The 14,988-nt window shown below is 39.5% G+C and overlaps 1 long non-coding RNA gene across 1 annotated transcript; it reads left to right on the forward strand.

The window, feature by feature from the left end:
• Positions 1–1,450: 1,450 nt before the first annotated feature.
• On the forward strand, positions 1,451–4,366 carry LOC116989402. Its single transcript, XR_004416237.1, has 2 exons — positions 1,451–1,559; positions 3,943–4,366. It is a non-coding gene; the product is annotated as an uncharacterized LOC116989402 (long non-coding RNA).
• Positions 4,367–14,988: the final 10,622 nt, after the last annotated feature.

Here is a 14,988-nt window from a genome sequence, read left to right on the forward strand (position 1 = left end):
ATTACAAATCTCAAATTGTGGAGTACAGAGGCAAATAAATAAATTCTGGGTCTTTGTCCCAAACATTATGGAGGGCACTGCATGCAGCCTTTGATCTAAATCAGTGAGGCAGACCACACTATGTCTTTTGTTCTGTTGTTCACTGCTGAGCTATATACCTGCACGGGAAGGTAGACACTCCCGCCCCCACGAGTCTCGGGCAGATGGGGCTCGTCAGCCTGGGAAGGCAGTCCATCTAGGAGAGGGAAAGCTCCGATTTAAAACCTCCACTGCCTTGTGGCCATATCCACTCATGGAGTCTGGAGTCGGAGCCCCTAAGGCAGTTCGTTGTTGTCTACAACCTCGCTCTGGCAGCTCCTGCGATGGTGCTGGTGCCAAACTGTAACGGCCCTGCTGTTCCTTTGGATCGATCAGCGACATGGAGAGGGGGGACGTGCTGCATGGGCAACAGCCTGTCCTCCATATGACATCGCCCAGGCTTGTATCCGACTACACATCACCTGCACAACTAGGATGCATCACCACCATGCATGACCATCAGTCATGACCGAGAGGGGCCTACTACTATTCACTGCTGAAAGATGGGTCAGGCACAGATTGAATCTTTGCAAGATCATGTTGAGTTTTGTATAGTACCCATCAATTGAAAAGTGCAAGGCGGTGAATGGCCCAAATCCAAAGCCATTTTTTCTATTTTTTAATATAACTAAAGAACATTTTACTGTAGTCCATCAGAAAAAACATGATGTAGGACAATCAATTCCCCTCACCCCCAACATCCCTTAATTGAGAAAGAACTACCTCAAATAATCTCACCGTCCATCACTTGAAATGCAATCTTGCACTTTAGAGTTCTTCAAGACCACATCCAAATACTGTACAAAAGTTTTTTTTTAAATCTTGACCATCCTTTCAGACATTGAGATCCAGATGGCAACCAGATGGCTGGAGAAAAGAAATAGGTGACGTTTCGGATCGAGATCATTCTTCAGAGTCAGGGAAGAGGGAGACTAGAGATATGAAAGGGTACAAAGTGAATTTAAGGTGTGAAAAGGACAGATCAAAGCAGACAATGCTCAAGGAAATGTAGAATGGTTCATTGTTGGCTATGGGGAAGGTGACAACGAGGCACACACAATAAAATTACTCAGGAAGGCAGTGAAACTAGTCGGTGAACTAGTGTGGGTTGGGACGGAGAGCAAGGGTTACTAGGTTAGAAAAATTAATATTCATGCCTCATTTATATCATACGGTCTTACCTCTCTTTCTCCCATCAGCCATGTTCCCCACCATCTTAGCTTATCCCGCTTTCCGTCTTGGTGGAGCCTCGCCCACAACATTAATTGACGGGGTCTCAGCCAAAGATCTGGTCTCAGTCAAAGATCCTTGCTATAGGTTTGGTCTCAGCTCCCCGAGCAGTTATTGGACCTGCGCATGACAGTCTCTTTAGCTCGGGGTTGTGCGATTCATGGGCTCGAGCAAACGGACGTTGAGGGCAAGGCCTGAGCGTGCTGGAGGCGGGTGTACGAGGGACCGCGCCGTCGAGTGGTGGCTGTGAGGTAAAAATATGAGTCAATGGATGGTGGCTTTCAGCAAGCTGAGCCGTCGCCATAACCGCCTGACTCGTCGGTTGGGATGAATCTTCCAGAAGGTGGGAGCCAGTTGGCAGCATTCTAAGAGTTACCGCTTTTTTTGGAAAGGGCGTAGGTTGGTTTCCCCTTTGGGCCCAATCCTGTTTTTTTTTCTAAATGAGTCACACTCGCAAAATCTTAACTGATTTAAGATATCTTCGCCTATTGAAGAACCTGGCACTCCAACATTGCTTAGCCGTTCTTTTATATGAAAACATTTTAACTAACATATTGATATAAAGGTGGCGGTGGGTGACTCGGAAAATTAAAAGAGTTTGTTAAGTGGAGGAATTGTTCTGGAATCCTCGACATTGATTGAAGGCACTTCACCGCTGAAGTACGCTTTAGCTAGCGGCTAGTTACCCTGTCCCACTTAGGAAACCTGAACAGAAACCTCTGGAGACTTTGCGCCCCACCCAAGGTTTCCGTGCGGTTCCCGGAGGTTGCAGGTGGTTGCCGGAGGTTGCAGGTAGGGAGACTGATAAAAACCTCCGGGAACCGCACAGAAACCTTGGGTGGGGCGCAAAGTCTCCAGAGGTTTCCGTTCAGGTGTCCTAAGTGAGACAGGGGCATACACTGTAACATAGATCCAGTCGTTGCATTGGAGCGATTGGATGGCAAAGAAAAGTGGAATTTTGGACTTACTATCATGTCCGAATAGTGGATAAGGAATGCAACATCTGTGGAGGCAAAATGTGGATCAACATTTTTTGGTCAAAACCTTGCATCAGGATTGGGGATGTAGAGGGAAGATAGTCCGTTTAAAGAAGTGATGGAGAGGAGTAAAACGGGCTGGAAGGTAAGGAACCAGGTGAGGTGGTGGATGATGGTCAGATGGACAGGTGGAGGTGAGGGAAATTTAGAGATAGTTTGAAGGGTGATATGTGTAAACAGATAAAGAAAATAAAAAAAGCGCAAATGGAGCTGTGGGGGAAGGTGGATGGACGGTGCTAAATAAAACCAGATAAGAGCAGGATGATGGATAGGTGAATTCTACATTGCTATCGCTTATGTCTCCAGTCTTTGTTTCATTGCTACTTGGGGCCCCTTACCTAAACTCTTTCTGATACATCAACTGCATTGGTATTGCTTTCTGTACTCGTACAGAACTTAGCCTTCATTAGTTTTGCTGCCATTTTCCATGTTGCTCCTATGTTGCCTAATTTCCATGAGTCCTTTCTTGCACTATCTTTATCACGGAATAGGATAGTGACAAACATTCTTTACTTAGTCCGTGGACTCCGACAGCTATCTTGACAATGCTTCCTCTCATCCCATCTCCAATGTGGAGATTATTCCATTCTCCATGTTTCGTTATTTCTGCTTCAATGAGGGGACTTTCCTCACAGCTGCCTTTGAGACGCCTCCCTGAAACATAGTTCCTGGACAGAGGATTGAGTTACCTTGCATCTAATTTTCTATACTATTGGTCCCCAAATTCAAAGGATTATCCTTTATAATGTCTGCCAACTTCAATGAGATTCCATCAATTGACACATGTCCCCTTCCTGTCCACTTTCAGCATTACAAAGGGACAGTTCCCTTTCTCTGGTTTATTCTTCCATCTCCACCATTTACTTTCCTTCTCACACACTTTCCCCATGCAATCTCAGGAGATATAACACTCATCCTCTCATATTTTCCTTTCCCAGGGATCAAAACCTTCCAGATGAAGCACTGCACTTCTGATGTACTGCATTTGGTGTTCACAATGTGGTCTGCAGTACGAGAAGCAAAATGCATATTTGGTGACCATTTTGTAGCGCACTTGCATTACGTCTGGAGAGGTGATCTAGTGCTTCCTGTTGCCTGCCACTTTAAATCTCCATCTCACTTCTACTCCAACCGAGCTGTTTGTTGCGTCTTGGGCTGTTATCAAATCCAGCCTAAGGTTGATGAACAGCATTTTGTTTACTATCTGGGCACATTGTACTCTTCCAATCACAATATTGAAATCTACAACTCTGATAACTAAACTTTCTGTCCGATTCAGAACTGACCACTTCCATCTGTGATATTAGCTTAGTTTTTTTTTTTCTCCAGTAGCATTGCTTGATCTACTGGACATATCCTATGGCCCTGCATTTTACCTTTTTATATGTGCCAATTACCTCCATTAATGAGTCAGATGATGTCAACAAATTATCCCTATGGCCATCTTGGCCTTGCCCTATCGGAGAAATTCTCATTATCCTATCTATCTTTCCCCCCATCTTTACTGCAATCAGGAAAGTCTAATTAAAACGGATGCACTGCAGGTGCTGTGTGACTTTGTAATTTATTGTAATTTTTTATCTCTTACTGTTTATAGGAGAAAACTTTATATTTTGGAACAAAGATACCTTCAGCGGAGATGTTGAAGAATTTATTCACAGCAATCAAAATAACAATCAACTGACTGCAAGTCAATGGTCAGCAATGTCACGATAAGAATGGATACTTAGCTTTCAAAGAAAATATGAATATCTTTTGTGGCACTGTTTATAAACAAAATGACAAAACAAGAATATTCAATTGAACAGACTTCTACTTTTGATTGTAAATTACATGCTAACGTGAAATGTGCTTGCAAGCAGGAAATAAATGTGTATAATATTGCACATGATAGTGAAAGGAAACACTGGTTTTCCAACAAGTAATCAGAACTGGATCATTTACTAAAGGATACCATTAATGTTAATCATACTTGTGGGCTGCCAATGCTGATGAATTGAGAATAAAATATTTTGGTCATACATAACCTTATGAAAATATTTCAGAAATAACTAAGGGAATGGAGTTGTCTGAAGATTACTTTCTTGTTACATCTGACAAAGCACAGGATAGTTCATCTAAACAGATTAATCTAGATAAGTCATCTGAAGCTGGGATAAAACTAGAATTAAATAGAAAACCAATAATAGAAAGTGATAAAATATTGTGCATGTGGTGTGGATATTATGCATTTAACAAGCAGTGCTTTGAAGATCATACAAAGGAGCAGCACAGCCACTTTAAATTAAGTAAAGAAATCTCAGCCTCTTCAAAAGGGCTGCAGTGCTTTGGAACAAGAAACAGTTGCTTGAATTCTCAAATTCATTCATCCAACAATGAGTCTCTGAAAATAAAGGCAATTGTGAAGAAAATAAAGACAGTTAGATCTGAGTATAAACACAGTGTCAGAAAAAATATTTCAAGTATCACTGGAAAAAGTGATGGTTACAAGTCTTCAAAGAACATGCCAGAGGAATCTATAACCCAACTTACATTTGGACAAAGAAACCCAAACAAAATGTTAAAATATGAAAAACAAACTTTGCTCTATATAAAACGATTATGTTTATTTCATTGTATTCTTTGTCGATTTCACACTTTGTTCCATAATTGCATCCTGCGTCATGTTAGAAATGTCCATTTTAACCCCAGTGGAAAGCGAAAACTTAAAAGCAGTGTTCGTTTTTCCAAAGGTTTAAGAGCACCAAAGCTTTGTAATAAGCGATGCATGTCAAAAAAATTATCATCGAACAGCTACATATTATCATCGGTAGGAAATGATTTCACTGTAAATACACCAGATATGAGCATAAAAAATGAAAATAAAAATTTGGCATCCTCCATCGCAGAACCATTTGTTTACAGTAGTAAGTTGGATAATAATGAATCAAGTAGTTATTTAAGTAAGGAGGACATTGACCGAAATTGTGAGACATCTTTGTTGCTTCAGATTAATGATCAGATGCAATTTTCAGTACCTTGTTTCGGTTATCATTCAGATATTAATGCAGTTCCAGAAATGGCTCGAGATTTTATTGGTACACCTTTATATTTTTCAACCATAATGACTCCTAAGAAGAAGACCAATGAAAATGACTTGTACAGTGTTAATCCAGCTTCTAGTAAATGTCTGGCTTTGGAAGACATAGTGAAAAATCTGAAAAAACGCAGGATATTGCCAATCAAACGCATGCCTGTAGTATCCCTGCTAAATGATCGAAGTGCGAGGCGCAAACGAACTATTCCATATTGTAGAACAACAGAGGAACAACAGGCTAAGTGGATGCTGGAGGCCTATAGCTTCTTAAACCAACAAAAGATTGAAAAAGCGGTGGAGTTTCCCATGTATGGTGACAATTGTTTCATTGACACAGTAGCTGAAATTGAAGTTGTGTTATCTGATACAGATGATAATGTTAAAAGGGCAAATTTAAATGCTTGCAAAATTTATAATTTGGGTGAAAAGTTAACAAAATCAGTAGATGAGAGCAAGATGTATTCTACATCAAGTAATAAAAGAAAACTAGGAAATGTTTACACACGCATGTATAAGTGCAACATTTGCCCTTTTTCAAGTGCTAACATCAGCTATGTCTTTTTACACTCTCAGGAACAACATTCTGAAGAGGAAATGTCCTGTAAAAAGATTCATAATTATAGCCATAAGTTGAACATGCTGACAAAGAGGAATTTTCGCTTGTCTCTGCATGATGTATTTTTGGTTGACTCAGAATCTTCTGATCCAACTCTCCCTTGCTTGGATGCATCTTCTAAGATATGTTTCTGCAAGCACTGTTCATACAGTGGGGACTGGCTTTCTTTATTTGAGCATTACCAAAGTAGTCACCTGTCCAAGAAAGAACCAAAGAGTCAAAATGTCAACTACCTGCAGGGCAGAGGACAATTATCATCCCTTTCGACCTCCAACAGTGAGCCACAATTGGTATTTGAGTGCCAGGTCTGTAATTTCGCCTGCTCTTCAAGACGAGTTATTTGTAGACACCATTGCATCAAGCGCAGTATTACTTGTGCTCAACTTGAAGACTCTGAAATTATTTTCAAATGTGCTTTGTGCATGTTCACTCATATAATTCGGGAAGGACTCGTTAATCATTATCTCGTGTTTCATAATATTGAGCCTCCACATAGATATGGAAAAGGTCACGATGAGCTTGGCTCTCTGATAACCAGTAATGAAGAGCTGAAAGCTAGTATGGAAAAACAAATATGTATATTATGCTCTTTTAAAGCTATCACTCAAAAAAAACTTTTGTTCCATTATAAAAAACGACACTTCAAATTTTATTCTCAAAATAAGTGCACAATCGAGTGCAAAAAGGCCAACTTAAATATAACTAATTTTCATCCATTTGATGAAATAAAAACTTTAAGAGAGAATGGAAGTGAAAATGTTAATGCTGTGATGGACAGGAGAATATATACAGAGAGTAAGATAGATGCAGAGATCCCTTTAAAATGTAGTAATGCTGAGAAACTGGAATTGATCAGCTGCAAAGGAAGTGACTGCTTTGTGAAAGCAATACCAATCAGAGATAAATTGGGAAATGAAAACTGCATCCCAAAAAGAAAATTGGACAATTCATTCCCTGTGACTTCAAACTCAATGAATATGACAAGATTTCATCTCGGAAAGCACACATTGAGCAGACGTGAGAGTGAGCACTTGGGTTGTAACATCGTGATGCCAGAAGAGCAAAATGTTGACAGCAGAGATCTTTTCTATGGAACTGTCGATCCTTTGAACAAAGTGAAGTATAAAGAGGCAGACAAAAAATGTATACTAGATGCTGAGGATCAGTGCCTTCGAGGAAATCTGGTAGGGTTTACTGGCTCTAAAATTCATTTTTAGTATGACACTCGCAGAAAGAAAATGGCATAGAATTTAAATTGTTTTCTTTCATAAAACTTAGTTACTTCTGCATAGCAGGTGTCTCCATTTGATAATGTACATATCTTCTGTATTTTTAATTCATATTTGACAGTTTGCCTTTGATATTTTCAGGCAATTATGTGGCAGATTTACTTGTGTAAGAAAGAGCTGCAGATGCTGGTTTAAATCGAAGGTAGACACAAAATACTGGAGTAACTCAGGTGGACAGGCAGCATTTCTGAAGAGAAGGAATAGGTAACGATTCGGGTCGTGACCCGACCCGAAATGCCACCCATTCCTTCTCTCCAGAGATGCTGCCTTTCACGCTGAGTTACTCCAGCATTAACTGTCTACCTTATGGCAGATTTACTTGTTCAGATAGTGTAAAACATCTTTATTAGCAACAAAAGCTAATATCATTATGCCAGTATATATGGGTTATTTTTAGATTTTATGACAGTGCACCAGTCACCTAATATTTGAAATGGTAGCAAATTGTTTTCTGGAAGAAATACAAATTTTAGAACCCAGTTATAGTTCAAAATGAGTAATTCAATCTTTAAATATAAAATGTAAAAAGTCACAAAGTAGAGCAAAAAATTATGTTAGGGGAATATTAAACGGCAGATATTAATGAAATTAGAAGTACAAGTAAATCATCCCTACATTTCCATTGGTTCATTATGCATTATTTCTCTTCAATAATTTCAGGTCCCTGAAAACAAAATATCAAGCTGCTATCATAGTGTGAAGAAAAAATATTCAAAGTTTGCAGTTAATCAGAATATTGCAATGGAAGGGTACCGTTGCGAGTATTGTACACGACTTTTTAAAGCATTGGCAGGACTGCGCAACCACGAAAAGACTCACTATTTGTCCAAAAATTGTCACCGCTCTGCTAACAAGAGCAGGTAATGCTAATATATTTTTCATATTGTTTTGCTTATTTATTTTTTTATTTTTATTTTTTATTTTAATTTTTATTTTTTTATTAGAAGTACAGTAAATTACAGTAATACACATCACATATATCTTATTACATTTGTTGTACCACTTCGTTTTTCGAGCTTTAAAAAAGGTAGAAATAAAAGAAGTAAGGAAAGTGAGCAAGAATCGTGAAGGTGCAGGAAAGTGTTGGGAAAAGAAAGCGCCTTAGGGAAGAAGTTAGAGAAGGAAGTAAAGAAAGGAAATAAGACCCTAGAAAGAAATGAAAAAAAAAGGAAAAACAATCGCTCTATTGTAACACAAAACTGCGCAAAAAAGGATATACCACCGTGTTTTAAAAACATTTATTTTATACCCCCGTTACCAGATCCTAGTACCATTTATATTTTAAATTACTATTGCACCTTATGCTTGTAATAGTTCCATAAATGCAGACCACGTCTTTTGGAAGTGGTCTGCTTTGCCTGCTAGGAGGAGTCTCATCTCTTCCAAGTGTAGTGTTTCGAACATGTTTGAAATCTACATTTTTATTGTTGGTATTGGAGCATTTTTCCAAAATTTGAGTATAAGCTTTTTCCCCATTATTAGCCCGTAATTAAGTAAGTTCTTTTGAAACACGTTTAATTCGGGGTTACCTTCCGATATTCCAAAAATGATCCATTCTGCTTTTGGTACAAGTTTTATTTTAAATAATTTTGTGAAGATTTCAAATATCTCGTTCCAGAATTTTTGGATTTTTATACAAAAAGAGTGCGCTATGGTAGCTTCTTGTGACTGACATTTATCACAAATGGGTGAGACATTGGGGAAAAGTTTATTTATTTTAGTTTTTGAATAATATAGTCTATGTAATGTTTTATATTGAATTAGAGTATGTCGTACGTTGATCGAGCATTTATGCACATATAGTAAGTGTTTATCCCAGCTCTCTTTTGAAATTTTTATAGCTAGTTCTTGTTTCCAGTCTCTTCTAATACCATCGGTTGTAGGTATTTCTATATTTAAAATAATGTTGTATAAGTATGATATTAGATCTGCTGATTCAGCCTTTGTCTTCATGGCTTCATCCAGTAAGTCTGGGGGCATGTTATGATAGTCTTTTGTGTATTTTTTCAGATAGTCACGGATTTGAAGATATTTAAAATATTGATTATTTTTCAAATTATATTTCAGTTGTAATTGTTGAAATGATAATAATTTTCCTAATTCATACAAGTCTCCGAGCGTTTTGATTCCCATTCTTTCCCATTGTGTAAATGATTTATCTATAATTGAAGGTTTAAACGACGGGTTATTGACTATTGGCATTAAAAGAGATAGATTTCTTAATTTTAGATTCTGTTTTATTTGTTTCCAAGTTCTAATTGTGCTATGTATCATTGGATTTTTATTATAATTTTTGTTATTCAGATTCATTGGTGAGAGGAGAGTCGCTCCTGTATTACACGGAGAGCAGTCCTCTCTCTCCATTACACTCCAGTCCACCTGCTGGGCAGAGTTGTCCAGCAGGTGAATCATATTTTTAATATTTACTGCCCAATTATAGTACATAAAGTTAGGGAGCGCTAGACCACCCATCTCTTTTGGTTTACTAAGGTGTGCTCTTTGTATTCTGTGGGATTTATAATCCCATATAAAATTTGTAATGTCTGAGTCTAGTTTTTTGAAAAACTTTTTCGGAAGATATATTGGAATTGATTGAAATAAATATAGGATTTGTGGTAAAAAGATCATTTTTATAGCATTTATTCGACCTATTAAAGACATTGGGAGCGTTTGCCAGAATTTGATTAGATTATTTAGTTTCTTAAGTAAGGGGCTATAATTGGCATTAAACATAGTGTGATAGTTTCTAGTGATTTCAATTCCTAAATATTTAAATTTTTCTGTGGCTATTAAAAAAAATAGTTTTGCTTATATTTATGACGACTGTGCAGCTGACGATGCTATTCATGCATTTCCACTTTCTGAAGTTACAGCCTAACTTGTGATTTATCTAGAACTGAAAAGATTACTCTTTAAGATAGTTTTGCATGTGGGTTTCTACTCCAACTTCTGTGTCTTTAAAAGTTGAGAATCTCTATGTTTGTTTTTTATACTTACATTTGTTATCTCTCAAAATAATAGTGTTTAGTCTCCAACCGCTCCACAGGACTAAAATTAGTTATATGTTACCAAGTCAAGTGCTCTGCTAATGTAATCGTACCTATATGTAGTTTTATTTTTCAGTTTTCTCGGGTGCGTAAGATATTTAGACCATGTGATTAAACCAAAGTTGGCTACATTATGGGGAGGAGCCATCTTGGGGAACGGCTGCTAATCAGCAGCCGTCCGTTTAACTCACTTATTTTTTTGTAGTTTTAGTGAGTCCAGTGCTTTGCTTGTTGGAGAGTTAGACTTTTTAATGTGGGGGGAAGGGGGTAACTAAATTTCTAGGTCCCTACCTGGTCGGTGAGGCAGCTTTTTCTCCGGGCTGCCCCGTCGACCCGTCCTCGTGGCCTACCAGCGGGCGTGGAGCGCCGTTTCCTGGCGGGGACCGCCCAGCACCTCGGCTTCGGTGGTTGCACAGCGCTGGAGCGCTATCGCGGAGCGGAGCGGGCGATGCCTTGCCTGGGTCGCCGCGCTGGAGCTCCGGTGAGCTGTGACCGCCGAGTTCATCACCTCCGGGCTGCGGGTCTGCGGAGCGGGCGGCGCCGACTTCATCATCGGGAGCCTTGGAGCTCCAAACCGGCGCGGCCTTGTCGGCTTCGGAAGCCGCGGTCTCCGGTTAGGAAGCGGTCGCTCCAGGTGGCCCAGCCGCTGAGTGGACTCTCCCGACGCCGGGGCAACAGCACCCGGCGAGAACGGCCAGGAACATCGGGCCTCCGTAGAGGCAATAGCGGAGGCCTCAATAGGCCTGACTTTGGAAGAACTGGGGATGGGGACTGGACATTGTGCCTTCCCCCACAGTGGTAACCATTGTGGGGGATGTTTTTTTGTATGTAAGTGAATATTTAAGTTTGTGTCCAAGATGGCTGTCGGAAGGGAGAGTGTACGCTGGCATGGTTTGGCTGCCGCTGCTCTCTCTTCACATTGTGTTTTTGATTTTTTTGTCTTTGGATCGAATTCTGTCTTTAATTTGTGTATTGGTGATGTCTCTATTATTTATTTTATTCCGATTATATGTTTTTTTTACTCTTGTTAATTTCTGTAAGGTGTCCTTGAGACTTTTAAAGACGCCCTCAAATAAAATTTATTATTATTATTATTAACCATATAATATAACCATATAACAATTACAGCACGGAAACAGGCCATCTCGACCCCTCTAGTCCGTGCCGAACACATAATCTCCCCTAGTCCCATATACCTGCGCTCAGACCATAACCCTCCATTCCTTTCCCATCCATATAACTATCCAATTTATTTTTAAATGATAAAAACGAACCTGCCTCCACCACCTTCACTGGAAGCTCATTCCACACAGCTACCACTCTCTGAGTAAAGAAGTTCCCCCTCATGTTACCCCTAAACTTCAGTCCCTTAATTCTCAAGTCATGTCCCCTTGTTTGAATCTTCCCTACTCTCAGTGGGAAAAGCTTTTCCACGTCAACTCTGTCTATCCCTCTCATCATTTTAAAAACCTCTATCAAGTCCCCCCTTAACCTTCTGCGCTCCAAAGAATAAAGCCCTAACTTGTTCAACCTTTCTCTGTAACTTAGTTGCTGAAACCCAGGCAACATTCTAGTAAATCTCCTCTGTACTCTCTCTATTTTGTTGACATCCTTCCTATAATTAGGCGACCAAAATTGTACACCATACTCCAGAATTGGCCTCACCAATGCCTTGTACAATTTTAACATTACATCCCAACTTCTATACTCAATGCTCTGATTTATAAAGGCCAGCACACCAAAAGCTTTCTTTACCACCCTATCTACATGAGATTCCACTTTCATGGAACTGTGCACAGTTATTCCCAGATCCCTCTGTTCACCTACATTCTTCAATTCCCTACCATTTACCATGTACGTCCTATTTTGATTTGTCCTGCCAAGATGTAGCACCTCACACTTATCAGCATTAAACTCCATCTGCCATCTTTCAGCCCACTCTTCCAACTGGCATAAATCTCTCTGTAGACTTTGAAACTCTTCTTCATTACCCGCAACCCCACCTATCTTAGTATCATCTGCATACTTACTAATCCAATTTACCACACCATCGTCCAGATCATTGATGTACATGACAAACAACAGTGGACCCAACACAGATCCCTGTGGCACCCCACTCGTCACTGGCCTCCAACCTGACAAACAACCATCCACCATTACTCTCTGGCATCTCCCATTCAGCCACTGTTGAATCCATCTTGCTACTCCACCATTAATACCCAACCATTGAACCTTCTTAACCAACCTTCCATGAGGAACCTTGTCAAAGGCCTTACTGAAGTCCATATACACAACATCCACTGCTTTACCCTCATCAATTTCCCGAGTAACATCTTCAAAAAATTCAAGAAGATTAGTTAAACATGACCTTCCAGGCACAAATCCATGTTGACTGTTCCTAATCAGACCCTGTTTATCCAGATGCTTATATATATTATCTCTAAGTATTCTTTCCATTAATTTGCCCACCACTGACGTCAAACTAATAGATCTATAATTGCTAGGTTTACTCTTAGACCCCTTTTTAAACAATGGAACAACATGCGCAGTACGCCAATCCTCCGGCACTATTCCCGTTTCTAATGACATTTGAAATATTTCTGCCATAGCCCCTGCTATTTCTACACTAACTTCCCTCAATGTCCTAGGGAATATCCTGTCCCGACCTGGAGACTTATCCACTTTTATATTTCTCAAAAGTGTCAGTACTTCCTCTTCTTTGATCCTCATAGTTTCCATAGCTACTCTACTTGTTTCCCTTACCTCACATAATTCAATATCCTTCTCCTTGGTGAATACCGAAGAAAAGAAACTGTTCAATATCTCCCCCATCTCGTTTGGCTCTGCAGATAGTTGACCACTCTGACTCTCTAATGGACCAATTTTATCCCTCGTTATCCTTTTGCTATTAATATAGCGGTAGAAACCCTTCGGATTTACTTTTACCTTACTTGCCAAAGCAACCTCATATCTTCTTTTAGCTTTTCTAATTTCTTTCTTAAGATTCTTTTTACATTCTTTATACTCCTCAAGCACCTCATTTACTCCATGCTGCCTATAACTATTGTAGATATCCCTCTTTTTCCGAACCAAGTGTCCAATTTCCCTTGAAAACCATGGCTCTTTACAATTTTTACGATTTCCTTTCAACCGAACAGGGACATAAAGATTCTGTACTCTTAAAATTTCACCTTTATTATTAGATATTTAAAAAAATTATCGCCCAAAAATTGTATGGGACATTATATTTGACACAATGGATTTTTTGCACCTAGAACATAAAACAGTACAGCCCAGGAACAAGCCCTTTGCCAATAATTTCTGTGCCGAACTTTATAACAAAATAAACTAATCTCACCTGCCAACGCATGATCCCTATCCCTCCATTCCTTGCATATCCATATGCCTATTTAATAGTCTTTTAACAGTTACTATCATATCTTCCACCACCCTTATGTGCACGTTCCAGGCACCCACTACCCTCTGTTTAAAAGAAATTACTTGCCCCGCAAATCTTCTTTAAACTTTGCCCCTCTTACCATAAAGATAAGCCTTGAATTTTTTGACATTTACCCGCTAGGAATAGATTCTGACTGTCTACCATATCTATGCCCCTTATACTTTTACATACAGTAAACTCTCGCTACAACGGACCATGGGGGGGGGGGGGGGGGGGGTGAATGGTGTCCATTATTGCTGATTGTCTGCTAAAACCTAGTACGGAATTATCATTGTATGTAGATGAAACAAGGAGATGCAAATGATGGTTAATACTCAAAAGGACACAAAATGCATATTTCTGGGCCCTGGACCCAGCACATTGATGCAATCATAAAGAAAGCCCATCAACACCTCTACTTCCTTAGTAGATTGAGGAGATTCGGAATGCTGACAGATACTGTCTTGAACGTCTACGGGTGTACAGTGGAGAGCATATTGACTGATTGCATCATGGCCAGGTTCGACAACGATTGCCCAGGAGCAAAGGAGATTATAAAATGTGGTAAATACTGCCCAGTCCATTACGGCTACTGACCTCGAAGGGATCTATAGGATGTGCTGCCTCAAAAAGGTAGCCTACATTATAAAGGACCCACACCATCCTGGCCCCACTCCCTTTCCACTCCTGCCATCTGGAAGAAGGTATAGGAGCCTGTAATCTAGAACATCCAGTTTCAGGAACAGCCTCTCAAAAACCATCCGGCTATTGAACTCTACGAACTCCAATTAAACTCCGAACTATTAACTGCCTTGATTGCAATAGGGGCTTAGGCTTTGTTTTGTTTTTGCATTATATATATTTTAATTTATTGAACTTTTTGTTGTCTGTTGTATCTACTGAGTACTATGATTACTTACCTATTGTGTTGCTGCAAGTAAGAGTTTCATTATTCAGTTTTGGGACATATGACAATAAAACACTCTTGACTGGTATATTTCTCTTTGCACTACGGTTATATTTACATGCGGATTGATTATACTTGTATTATATGATCTGATTTAATTGATTTGAGCTATCATGACAATAAGACGCAAACAAAGATTTGTCCTCTATCTTATAACAGTGACTATAATAAACCAATACCAAATGTCCAAACTCCATTGTCAGCAATGG

The sequence above is a fragment of the Amblyraja radiata genome, chromosome 29, assembly GCF_010909765.2.
Source record: "Amblyraja radiata isolate CabotCenter1 chromosome 29, sAmbRad1.1.pri, whole genome shotgun sequence".
NCBI classification, from domain to species: Eukaryota; Metazoa; Chordata; class Chondrichthyes; order Rajiformes; family Rajidae; genus Amblyraja; species Amblyraja radiata.